General features: G+C 45.6%; 2 non-coding genes across 2 annotated transcripts; one reads left to right on the top strand and one right to left on the bottom strand.

Annotated features, from left to right (window-relative positions):
- The first annotated feature begins 1,887 nt into the window (after positions 1-1,887).
- trnav-uac (transfer RNA valine (anticodon UAC)) lies at positions 1,888-1,960 on the top strand. Its single transcript has one exon. It is a non-coding gene; the product is annotated as a tRNA-Val (tRNA).
- Positions 1,961-2,485: 525 nt separating this feature from the next.
- On the bottom strand, positions 2,486-2,557 carry trnaw-cca (transfer RNA tryptophan (anticodon CCA)). The gene has a single exon. It is a non-coding gene; the product is annotated as a tRNA-Trp (tRNA).
- Between the last annotated feature and the right edge of the window lie 10,691 nt (positions 2,558-13,248).

Genomic DNA, 13,248 nt, shown 5'->3' with positions numbered 1-13,248 from the left:
AGTCCACCTGCTCGCTTAACATTTCCGTCTGAACTGGTGCTGAAGTGTGTTCATTCTTTTGTAGAACGACAATTATTTATTTTGCCCTTAGCATGCGAGGAACTTTTCTCCCGATCTCATTGGTTTAATTTTGATAATCTGGTGCTGAAAGTGGAGATGTTTCCGCAGTGTAACGGTTAACACCTTCTAGTTTTTTGAGTTCTTGCTCAACTTTTTCCTTGAGTGCATATGGTACGGAACGGGGCTTGTAGTAAACCAATCTAGCGTCCTTCTGTACCCTGACACTCGCCTTGAAGCCTTGGATCGGACTGCCCGTTTCGCAGAACACCTTTGGATACTTCTTGATAACCTCATCCGTTGATGAAAATCTCGCTTCCACACAGAAAATCTTACTCCAATCCAGCTTCAGTGAGCTTAATCAATTTCTTCCTTGTAAGGCAGACTTGTCTCCTTTCACTGCTATTAGAGGCAAGTTCTGAAATTGATCTTTATATTTCACCGGTACAGTGATACGACCGACCACAGGAATTTACTCTCCCGAGTAGCCTCGCAGCTCTATCTTGGGTTTCTCCAGTTGGAAATCACTCAATTTGTCGCGGTACAGTGACTCCGGTATTACACTCACGGATGCACCCGTGTCAATTTACATTGGTATCTTGAATCCCGCAACATCTATTTGGATTTTGATGCTTTCCGAATCGCTGTCCGTTAACCTCGTGCTCCTGATGATGTGTAACTCTAAGATCTCCTCGTCCTGTTGTTGTTCTTCCATACTATGCAGTCTCTTGGGATTTCTACTCATAGCTTTGAACGCTGGACTCATAGCTTTAAAAACAGGTTTAACCTTCAGTCGGCATGCCTTCGCAAGATGTCCAGTCTTTCTGTAGAAGAAACACTTTGCCTTCACGTGTGGACAACTTTGTGCAATGTGTTGTCCCAGGCACCTACAGCATGACTTCGACGCTCTGGTAGAATTTCCAGTTTATGAGGCTTTGGGCTCCCTTGTTATACCTTCAAATGCTCTGATAATGACTCCACGAGACAATGTGTCGTGCTTGAACTGTAGTGACCCGAGTCATTTGTTGATAACCACAGAGTGAGGATCACACCTGGTGGCCTGCCTTTTATACTAGGCCAGGCACACCTGTGCAGGTAAGCTACAAGTCTCCCACTGCAGTGCCCTCTTGTGGCACACCTTGTAATAGTACAAGCAGAAACCATGTAGAACACATGACAGGTGTCACTGTGGAACCGTTTCTCTCACTCAAAGTTAGACGCACTACCGTGGGCGCCACGAGGTCTAGGTAGGTAGCCATTGACATTCAGGTTCATATATAAATATATATAAATATATCGACATGTATCGTAACTGTTCCCTGGTGGTCGAGGGGTTAAGACCCGGCACACTAACTTGGTTCGACATGTATCGTAACTGTTCCCTGGTGGTCGAGTGGTTAATACCCGGTGCACTAAGCTGGTTTCAATCCTCGATCAATTCATTGCATAAAAATAATTGAGGTCTGTAAGACGATTAATAATTGCTGTAATCACCATGAATACCAATACTTTCTGTGATAGACCAAGCTTACAGACTATCTGGCTTCTCCTGCCCTTTGCTGGGCACGTGTTCGGGGTTTAATTTTACAAACTGGGTGAGTTCGCTGATCGCGGGGAGACAGTAGGAGCCTCTGTGGCCCCACTGTGAGGATGTGGAAGTGAACACGGTGGCTGGGTGATCCGTGACATTTCTGTAAAGGGCAGCGGAGGAGAAGGATTGAGAACTTTGAGTGTGGGACAGAAGTTGTTTAAGGTGAGCCAACACATTCCTGATCAGCACAGAGGGAGCTCACTGGTCAGCTTCTCGCTGTGGGGGTTACTGTATCAGAGGTTTCTGTAGTGTAGTCGTTATCACGTTTGCTTTACACGCAAAAGGTCCCTGGTTTAATCCCAGGCAGAAACATTATGTTTAAACTTGCTGTGGATGTATAATCGGAGGCGAGTTTCGTCTCCCTGCATATGCTGCCTGACCTGCTGAGATTTCCAGCATTTGCTGTTTTTATTTGCTATTTTTCTCCTGGCAAAAGGGCTCCGTTATTCCTTAATTGCTCTTTATTTCACTTCAATGAATAGATAAGTTTGAGTGAAAGAAAACGGATCCACCGGGGACCTTTTGCGTGTGAAGCCAACGTTTAATGATAATAATTGTCAGAATTGGAATTCAAGCTGAACACACGTGCAGAGGAGACAGTGACCTGAACACAGCACCTTCGACCACTCGGCCATCCTGACTATGCAGTGCTGTGTGTGGCCACCTGCAGTTTGATTTTGAACTTTTGTGTCCTGTCACATGAAATAAATGAGGGCAGCAGGCGTATCTCTGCCTGACACCGGGGAAGCAGTCAGACAGACCTTGGAGCAAGGGTTTGGTTATTTTCAAACAGCAAATGAAATATTAATTCTGGAAGAACAATATCCAAAAGAACAGTGACCCCGACGTGATTTGAACACGCAACCTTCTGATCTGGAGTCAGACGCGCTACCGTTGCGCCACGAGGCCTACACAGCGAGCTGGAGATGTTCGTCTATATGAAGGTTCTGCAATACAAGGGGCTGTAAAATTCCCGCCCATTCCCACCAGGTATCACAAGCAGCGCTCACCTGACAGCCATCGTATGCTTTTTTTCTTAACCTTTTGTCTTGCTTTCACGGGAAAGCATCATTAATTAACCCCTCACCTTCTTTTGCACAATCAAACAAATGCTAACTCAGGGACACTCCTTACTTCAATCATTTGTCCTGTGTTTTGTCTAATGTATAGAATGACTCGACAGCCTTGTTACTGTTAACTCACTCGGTTGGAAACCTGGTTCAACTTTATTTACTCCCAAAGTGCCCACGTGACATGGTACTCGCTCTTATATACCAGGGCCTGCGCACACGCGCGTACAGCCCGATGACCTCCGACAGTGGCGCCCCCTGGTGTCTAGTGACCCCAAGCATCAATACATCACATTTTGCATGTGACTGTTAAACCATATCCCATTTTACTCACTGTATTTTAATGGGCGGGGATTTTAAAGTCCCTTGTATTGCAGAACCTTCATATAGACGAACATCCCTTAACTACTGTGTAAACCTCGTGGTTCAACGGTAGTGCGTCTGATTCTACATCAAAGGGCTGCTTGGTCAAATCAAGTCGGGGTCAGTGTTCTTCTAGAATTGTTTTTTCACAATAACCAGACCCTTGCTGCAATGTCTGTCTCACTGTTTAGTAGTGGTAAGGTTGGGGACAGCATCAAACAAGAATTAAGGGATGTGTGCAGTGGTGGTACAGCAGTTGTCATGGGTGACTTTAATCTACATATTGATTGGGCTAACCACATGGTAGTAATGTGGTGGAGGAGGATTTCCTGGAGTGTATTTGGGATGGGTTTCTCGACCAATAAGTTGAGGAACCAATACTAGACTGGGTGATGTGTAATGAGAAGGGACTAATTCGCAATCTTGTTGTGCGGGGCCCTTTGGGGAAGTGTAACATAATATGGTAGAATTCTTCATTAAGATGGAGAGTGTCACAGGTAATTCAGAAACTAGGGGCCTGAACTTAAGGAAAGGGAACTTTGACGGTCTGAGGTGTGAATTGGCTAGAACACACTGGCCAAGGATACTTGAAGAGTTGACAGTGGATAGGCAATGGTAAACATTTAAAGATCACACGGGTGAACTTCAGCAATTGTACATCCCTGTCTGGAGTAAAAATAGAACGGAGAACGTTGCTCAACCGTGGCTAACAAGGGAAATTAAGGATTGTGTTAAAACCCAGGAAGAGGCACATAACTTGGCCAGAAAAAGCAGCAAACCTGAGGACTGGGAGAAATTTAGAATTCAACAGGGGAGGACTAAGGGTTTCATTAGGAGGGGAAGCTTGCTTGGAACATAAAAGCTTCTGTAAATATGTGAAGAGAAAAAGATTAGTGAAGACAAGCGTAGGTCCCTTGCAGTCGGATTCAGGTGAATTTATAATGGGGAACAAAGAAATGGCAGACCAATAGAACAAATACTTCGGTTCTGTCTTCACGAAGGAAGACACGAATAACCTTCCGAATGTACGATGGGACCGAGGGTCTAGTGAGAAGGAGGAACTGATGGATATCCTTATTAGGCAGCAAATTGTGTTAGGCAAATTGATGGGATTGAAGGCTGATAAATCCCCAGGGCCTGATAGTCTGCTTCCCAGAGTACTTAAGGAAGTGGCCCGAGAAATAGTGGATGCATTGGTGGTCATTTTCCAATATTCTATCGACTCGGGATCAGTTCTTATGGACTGGAGGGTAGCTAAAGTAACACCACTTTTTTAAAAAGGAGGGAGAGAGAAAACAAATAATTATAGACCAGTTAGCCTGACATCAGTAGTGGGGAAAATGTTGGAATCAATTATTAAAGATGAAACAGCAGGGCATTTGGAAAGCAGTGACAGGATCGGTCCAAGTCAGCATGGATTTGTGAAAGGGAAATCATGGTTGACAAATCTTCTGGAATTTTTGAGGATGTAACTAGCAGAGTGGACAAGGGAGAACCAGTGGATGTGGTGTATTTGGACTTTCAGAAGGCTTTTGACAAGGTCCCACACAAGAAATTGGTGTGCAAAGTAAAAGCACATGGTATTGGGCGTAATGTACTGATGTGGATAGATAACTGGTTGGCAGACAGGAAGCAGAGAGTCGGGATAAACGGGTCCTTTTCAGAATGGCAGGCAGTGACTAGTGGAGTGCAGCAGAGCTCAGTGCTGGGACCCCAGCTCTTTACAATATACATCAATGATTTGGATGAAGGAATTGAGTGTAATATCTCCAAGTTTGCAGATGACACTAAACTGGGTGGCGGTGTGAGCTGTGAGGGGGACGCTAAGAGGCTGCAGGGTGACTTGGACAGGTTAGGTGAGTGGGCAGATGCATGGCAGATGCAGTATAATGTGGATAAATGTGAGGTTATCCATTTTGGGGGCAAAAACACTGGGGCAGTATATTATCTGAATGGCGGCAGATTAGGAAAAGGGGAGGTGCAACGAGACCTGGGTGTCATGGTTCATCAGTCATTGAAGGTTGACATACAGGTGCAACAGGCAGTGAAGAAGGCAAATGGTATGTTGGCCTTCATAGCTCGGGTATTTGAGTATAGGAGCATGGAGTTCTTACTGCAGTTGTACAGGGTCTTAGTGAGGCCTCACCTGGAATATTGTGTTCCGTTTCGGTCTCCTAATCTGAGGAAGGACGTTCTTGCTGTTGAGGGAGTGCAGCGAAGGTTCACCAGACTGATTCCCGGAATGGCTGGACTGTCATATGAGGAGAAACTGGATCAACTGGGCCTTTATTCAATGGAGTTTAGAAGGATGAGAGGGTATCTCATAGAAACGTTTAAGATTCTGACGGGACTGGACAGGTTAGATGCGGGTAGATCGTTCCCGATGTTGGGGAAGTCCAGAACCAGGGGAGATAGTCTTAGGATAAGCGGTAGGGCAATTAGGACTGAGATGAGGAGAAACCTCTTCACTCAGAGAGTTGTTAACCTGTGGAATTCCCTGCAGAGGTGTATGAGGAGCGTTGGCTGATATTTGGCCGGACCCCAACACACAAATATTAGCATTTGATGTTTTGCTGAATGTCTTGGTTCCTGCAACAAGGTGGCCGCACATGCGCCATGAACCGTCCAAGATGGCGGCCAGTGACCCGGCTGACCCGGGCCTGTCACCACGGGGCCATCCCAGGGCCTGTGGCCTGTGATTGGGGCCTGGGACCTAAAGCAGGTGTTTATGAGGCTCACCAGCCCACTTACGGCTCCAATTCCTGCCCCGCACCGACAACCGACCGTCTCCTGTCCAATATCATCTGGGCTCCACCAATGTAACAAACAGTGTGGATAAAGGGCAACCAGTGGATGTGGTGTAATTGGACTTCCAGAAGGCATTGACAAGGTGCCACATAAAAGGTTACCACACAAGATAAAAAAAGCATGGGTTGGGGGTAATATATTAGCATGGATAGAGGATTGGCTAACTAACAGAAAACAGAGAGTCGGGATAAATGGTTCATTCGCGGGTTGGCAATCAGTAACTAGTGTTGGTGCAACAGGGATCAGTGCTGGGACCCCATCTATTTACAATCTACATTAACGACTTGGAAGAAAGGACCGAGTGTAATGTAGCCAAATTGTTGGGGTGGAATTTATATTAAAGAATATGACTCAGACACCTTTCTGCTCAAGTGGAAAACACACAAGTTTATTATATGTATACAGAGACTCGGCCGAGTTGGAGATCAGTCTAAAAGCTCCGCAGCCTCTTGCCCCCGAACTCGCCCGGCCGTTCCATATTTAATCTCACAACCCACAATCACGTGCGTCATTCTGGTTACAATGGAAGAAGAAAAACCTTTCACAATAAAGTACATGGGACCCTGAGGTCAGCGTTTAGGGCATTCGGTTCCTCCTCATCAGAGAAAAAACATGCATACATCTGTTTGCACTGCAACCATACTTTGTCCAACTTCTTCTATCCCCATGACTCAGAATCAGCAGAGTATATTTGACCATTTTAACATCGCCAGAATGCATAAAGCGGTGTTTCTAAAAATTTTCACTACAGTGATGATACAAAGATGGGAGGAAAAGCAATATGTGAGGAGGACACAAAAAATCTGCAAAAGACATAGGCAGGCTAAGAGAGTGGGCATAAATTTGGCAGATGGAGTAAAATGTAGGAAAGTGTTAGGTCATGCACTTTGGCAGAAAAAAAAATCAAAGAGCAAGTTATTATTTAAATGGAGAAAAATTGCAAAGTGCAACAGTACTGTGGGACCTGGGGGTACTTGTGCACGAAACAAAAGCTTAGTACGCAGGTACAGCAAGTGAACAGGAAAGCCAATGGAATCTTGGCCTCTATTGCAAAGGGGATGGAGTATAAAAGCAGGGAAGTCTTGCCACTGTCATACAGGGTATTAGTGAGGCCACACTTAGAATACTGCGTGCAGTTTTGGTTTCCACATTTATGAAAGGATATACTTGCTTGGGAGGCAGTTCAGAGAAGGTTCCTAAGTTGATTCCGGAGATGAGGTGTTGACTTATGAGAAACGTTTGAGGAGCTTGGGCCTCTACTCATTGGAATTCAGAAGAATGAGAGGTGATCTTATCGAAACGTTTAAGGTTTTGAAGCAGCTTGACAAGGTCGATGCAGAGAGGATGTTTCCACTGATAGGGGAGACTAGAACTAGGGAGCATAAACTTAGAATAAGGGACCTCCCATTTAAAACTGAGATGAGGAACAATTTCTTCTCCAAGAGCATTGTGAATCTGTGGAATTCACTGCCTCAGAGAGCTGTGGAAGCTGGGTTATTGAATAACTTTAAGAGATTGACAGTTTCTTGTCCGATAATGGATTAAAGGGTTATGGGGAGTGGGCAGGGAGGTGGACCCGAGTCCTATTAAGCCATGATCCTATTAAATGGCGGAGCAGGCTCGATGGGCCGTGTGGCCTACTCGAGCTCCTATTTCTTATGTTCTTATGTTACCCTCCCCTTAAGTGCTGACTCTGGCTGGATTCTGTTCCATTCACTGGTTCCCCTCTCCTCCCCTGAAGGTACTGACTCTGGCTGGGTACAGTTCTACACTCACTGGTTCCCCTCCCCTGAAGGTACTGACTCTGTCTGGGTTCAGTTCTACACTCACTGGTTCCCCTCCCCTGAAGGTACTGACTCTGACTGGGTTCAGCTCTACACTCACTGGTTCCCCTCCCCTGAAGGTACTGACTCTGGCTGGGTTCAGTTCTACACTCACTGGTTCCCCTCCCCTGAAGGTGCTAACTCTGGCTGGGTTCAGTTCTACATACACTGGTTCCCCTCCTCTGAAGGTACTGACTCTGTCTGGGTTCAGTTCTACATTCACTGGTTCCCCTCCCCTGAAGGTACTGACTCTGGCTGGGTTCAGTTCTACACTCACTGGTTCCCCTCCCCTGAAGGTACTGACTCTGGCTGGGTTCAGTTCCAGACAACAACATCATTCACTTTGTTCCTGTACCAAGATAGCTGCGCATGCGCGGTGCTACTCACTGAATCAAGATGGCGGAGCGCTGAACCTGCCTTCCTGTACGAACATGGCCGCCGTTAGCCTGGGCCTGTGACCTGGAGAAAGCCCCGCAGCTGCAACCGCCGATATTCCGGTTACTGTTCCGGGCTTGCGGCGTGCACCGGTTGTTTATGAAGCCTCTCCGACTCCCCGCTGGCCCATTGGTCCCCTCCGCCCCGCTAAAAAGGACACTTTTGAGGAGCCCATTCAAATCTTGTCTCCTCCGCCATTACACGCACCGCGCATGCTCCAAACACAGCCAGGGCCGCGCCTGCGCATTGAGCTCCTGTAGTCTGGGTGTGGCACATTCTTCCCCGCGGAGCATGCTGGATACATAAGAGCATGAGGCATAGAAGCAGGAGTGGGCCACCGGGCCCCTCCGAGCCTGATCCCCATTCCAATTAGATTTGATGGAACAGTCTCCAGGGAGCTTTACTCTGTATCTAACCCGTGCTGTACCTGTTCTGCAGTGTTTGATGGGACAGCATACAGGGAGATTCACTATGTACCTAATCAAAGCAGTACCTAACCTGGGAGTGCTTGGGACAGGCTAGAGGGAGACTTAATCTTTATGTAACCCATGCTGCATCTGCCTGGGAATGTCCGGTGACACAGCATCTAAACTTTGTTGCATCTGCCCTGGGAATCTATAATGGGACAGTGTAGAGGGAGCTTCACTCTTTATCCAACCAATGCAGTATCTACTCTGGAATGCTTGGGGCAGGGTAGAGGGAGATATACACCGTATCTAACCTGTGTTGTGCCTGCTCTTGAAATGTCTGGTGGACAGTGTTGAGGAAACTTTATGCGGTATCTAAGCAAGGCAAGTATATCCTTCCTGAGATAAGGAGACCAAAAGTGTGCACAGCACTCCAAGTGTGGTCTCACCAAGGCCCTGCACAAATGTAGAGTGAGATTTGAGAGGGTTACCCTTTATCTAAATTAAGCTGCACTTGCCCTAGAAGTGTTTGTTTGGAATGTGTAGAAGGAGCTTTACTTCGTATCTCACCAATGCAGTACCTTCCCTGGGAGTGTTTGATGGGACAGTGTAGATGGAGCTTTACTTGTATCTGAGTCAGGATAAATCGGTAATTTTTCTATTGGCAAACTAGCTCCAGCATTGTCATAGGCATCAGTGCTCAGTCCTCAATCTATATTAATGACTTGGATGAAGGGACCGAGAGTAATCTAGCAAGGTTTGCTGATGATACAATGATGGGTGGGAAAGAAACATGTGAAGAGGACACAATAATCTGCAAAGGGATATAGACAAGCTAATTGAGTGGGCAAAAATTTGGCAGATGGAGTGTAATGTGGGAACATGTGAGCTTATCCACTGGGGCAGAAAAAAATAGAAAAACACATTATAATTTAAATGGAGAAACATTGCAAAGTGCTGCAATACAGTCACAACTTGAGGTCCTTGTGCATGAAACACAAAAATTTAGTATGTAGGTACAGCAAGTAATCAGGAAGACAAATGGAATCTTGACCTTTATTGCAAGGTGGATAGAGTATAAATGCAGGGAAGTCCTGCTACAACTGTACAGGATATTGGTGAGGCCACACCTAGAGTACTGCATACAGTTTTGGTCTCTGTATTTAACGAAGGATATACTTGCTTTGGAGGCTGTTCAGAGAAGGTTCACCAGGTTGATTCTAGAGATGAGGGGGTTGACTTATTAAGATAGGTTGGGCTTGTTGTACCCATTGGAGTTCAGAAGAATGAGCGGTGATCTTATCGAAACATATAGGATAATGAGGCTCGACAAGGTGAATGCAGAGAGGATTTTTGCACTTATAGGGAAAACTAAAACTAGGGGACATAGTCTCAGAACAAGAGGCCACCCATTTGAAACTGAAATGAGATGGAATTTCTTCTCTAAGAGTTGTAAATCTATGGAATTTCTGCCCCACAGAGCTGTGGAGGCTGGGCCATTGAATATATTAAAGAGGTAGATGGAAAGATTTTGAGGGATAAAGGAATAAAGTGTTATGGGAAGCGGGCAGGGACCTGGAGTTGAGCCCAAGATCAGATCAGCCATGCTTTTATTAAATGGCAGAGAGGGCTCGAGGTACCAAGTGGCCTGCTCCTGCTCCTATTTCTTATAATCTACCCTGTGCTGTACCTGCCCTGGGGTTGTCTGTTGGGAAAGTGTACAGAGAGCTTTACTCTGTATCTAATCCGTGCTGTACCTGCCCTGGGATTGTATGTTGGGACAATGCAGAGGGAGAGATTACTCTGTATTTATCCCGTGCTCTACTTGCCCTGGGAGTGTTTGATGGGACTGTGTAGATGGAGCATTATTCTGGATCTAACCAATTCTGTATCTACCCTGGAATGCTTTGGACAGTGTACAGGGAGAAATATTCCATACCTAACCAGTGTTGTACCTGCCCTTGGAATATCTGATGGGACAGTGTTGAGGGAGCTTTACTCTGTACCTAACGCATGCTGTACCTGCCCTGGGAATGTCCGGTGGAACAGTATGGAGGGAGATTTAATCAATATTTAAACCATGTTGTACCTGTTCTGGGAGTGTTTGATGCGGCAGACTAGAGAGAGCTTTACACTTTATCTATCCCGCGCTGTAGTTGCCTTGGGAGTGTTTGATGTGACAATGTAAAGGAAGATTTATTCTGTACCTGCCCTGGAGTGTTTTATGGGTCAGTGTAGAGGGAGCTTTATTCTATATCTAACCAATGCAGTATCTACTCTAGAATGCTTGTGACAGGGTAGAGGGAGATATACTCCATATCTAGCCTGTGTTGTACCTGCCCATGGAATGTCTGGTGGGACAATGTTGAGGGAGCTTTACTCTATATCTAAGCAAGGCAAGTATATCCTTCCTTAGATAAGGTGACCAAAGCTGTGCACAGTACTCCAGGTGTGGTCTCACCAAGGCCCTGTACAATTATAGAGTGAGGTTTGAGAGGGTTACCCTTTATCTAAATTATGCTGTACTTGTCCTAGGAGTGTTTATTTGGAAAGTGTAGAGGGAGCTTTACTCTGTATCTAATCAAAGCAGTACCTGCCCTGGGAGTGCTTGATATGACAGTGTAGAGGAAACTTTACTCTGTATCTAACCTGTGCAGTCCCTGCCATGGGAATGTCCAGTGGGAAAGTGTATAGCGATCCTCACTGTGTATCTAACCTGTACTGTACCTGCCCTGGGAGTGCTTGATGGGACAGTGTAGAGGAAACTTTACTCTGTATCTAACCTGTGCAGTCCCTGCCATGGGAATGTCCAGTGGGAAAGTGTATAGCGATCCTCACTGTGTATCTAATCTGTGCTGTACCTGCCCTGCGAGTGTTTCATGGGACAGTGTAGAGGGAGCTTCACTCTTTTTCTAGCCCGTACTGTACCTGCCTTGGGAATGTTTGATGGGGCAGTGGAGATGGAGCTTTACTTTGTATCTGAGTCGGGATAAATGGATCATTTTTCTATTGGCAAACAGTGACTAGTGGGGTGCCACAAGGATCGGTGCTGGGTCCTCAACTATTTACAATCTATATTAATGTCCTGGATGAAGGGACCAAGTGTAATGCAGCCAAGTTTGCTGATGATGCAAAGATGGGTGGGAAAGCAAATAGTGAGGACACAAAAATTTTGCAAAGAGATATAGACAGGCTAAGTGAGTGGGCAAAATTTTGGCAGATGATGTACAATGTGGGAACATATGTGGTTATCTACCTTGGCAGATAAGACAGAAAAGCAAATTTTAATAGAAATGGAGAAAAATTGCAAAATGCTACAGTGCAGTGGGATCTAGGGGTCGTTGTGCATGAAACACAAAAAGTTAGTATGCAGCTATGGCAATAATCAGGAAGGCAAATGGAATGTTGGCCTTTATTGCAAGGGGGATAGAGTATAAAAGCAGAGAAGTACTTCTACAACTGTACACGGTATCGGTGAGGCCACACCTAGAGTACTACTTCCAGTTTTGGTCTCTGTATTTAAGGAAGGATAGACTTGCATTGGAGGCTGTTCAGAGAAGGTTCACTAGATTGATTCTGGAGATGAGGCGGTTGAATTATGAAGATAGGTTGGGCATATATGATAATGAGTGGGCTCGACAAGGTGGATACAGAGAGGATATTTCCATTCATAGGGGAAAATAAAACCAGGGGACAGAGTCTCCAAATAAGAGGCCGCCCATTTCTTCTCTTAGGGTTGTAAATCTTTGGAATTCTCTGCCCCAGAGAGCTGTGGAGGCTGGGTCATTGAATACATTTAAGGCAGATATAGACAGATTTTTGATCGATAAGGGAATAAATGGTTATGGGGAGCAGGGAGGGAAGTGAAGCTGAGTCCATGATCAAATCAGCCAGGATTCTATTAAATGGCGGAGCAGGCTCGAGGGGCCAAGTGGCCTATTCCTGCCCTTGGAATGTCAGGTGAGACAATGTTAAGGGAGCTTTACTCTTTATCTAAGCAAGGCAAGTATATCCTTCCTTAGAAAAGGAGACCAAAACTGTGCACAGTACTCCAGGTGTGGTCTCATCAAGGCCCTGTACAATTGTAGAGTGAAGTTAGAGAGATAATTATATTGTATCGTAATTGTGCTGTACCTGCCCTAGGAGTGTTTATTTGGACAGTGTAAAGGGAGCTTTACTTGGTATCTAACCAATGCAAAACCTGCCCTGGGAGTGGTTGATGGGGCAGTGTTGAGGGAGCTTTACACTGTATCTAACCCATGCTGTACCTGTTCTGTGAGTGTTTGATGGAACAGTGTAGTGGGAGAAGTTACTCTGCATTTAACCCATGCTGGAGCTGCCCTGTGACTTTTCATGGAACTGTTCAGAGAGAGTTTTATGCTGGACTTAACCTGTACTGTACCTGCCCTGGGAGAGTTTGATGGGACAGTGTAGAGGGAGCTTTACTCTGTATCTAATCCGTATGTAACTGCCCTGCGAGTGTTTTGGATACTGTAGACTGAGATTTACTCTGTATCAATCCTGGTTGTGTTTGGGACATGATGGAATGGGATTTACTTTGTATCAAACCCTTGCAGTGCCGGTAGTCCTGACATCAGTAGTCAGGAAAATGCTAAAATCTATTATTAAGTACGTAGTAACAGGGCATTTCGGAATTAATAACAGGATTGGGCAGCATTAACACGGATTTCTGA

The sequence above is a fragment of the Pristiophorus japonicus genome, unplaced genomic scaffold (assembly GCF_044704955.1).
Source record: "Pristiophorus japonicus isolate sPriJap1 unplaced genomic scaffold, sPriJap1.hap1 HAP1_SCAFFOLD_89, whole genome shotgun sequence".
In the NCBI taxonomy this organism is placed as follows: Eukaryota; Metazoa; Chordata; class Chondrichthyes; family Pristiophoridae; genus Pristiophorus; species Pristiophorus japonicus.
The sequence above is the reverse complement of the archived record's forward strand: the minus strand, read 5'-3'. Positions and strand labels throughout refer to the sequence as shown.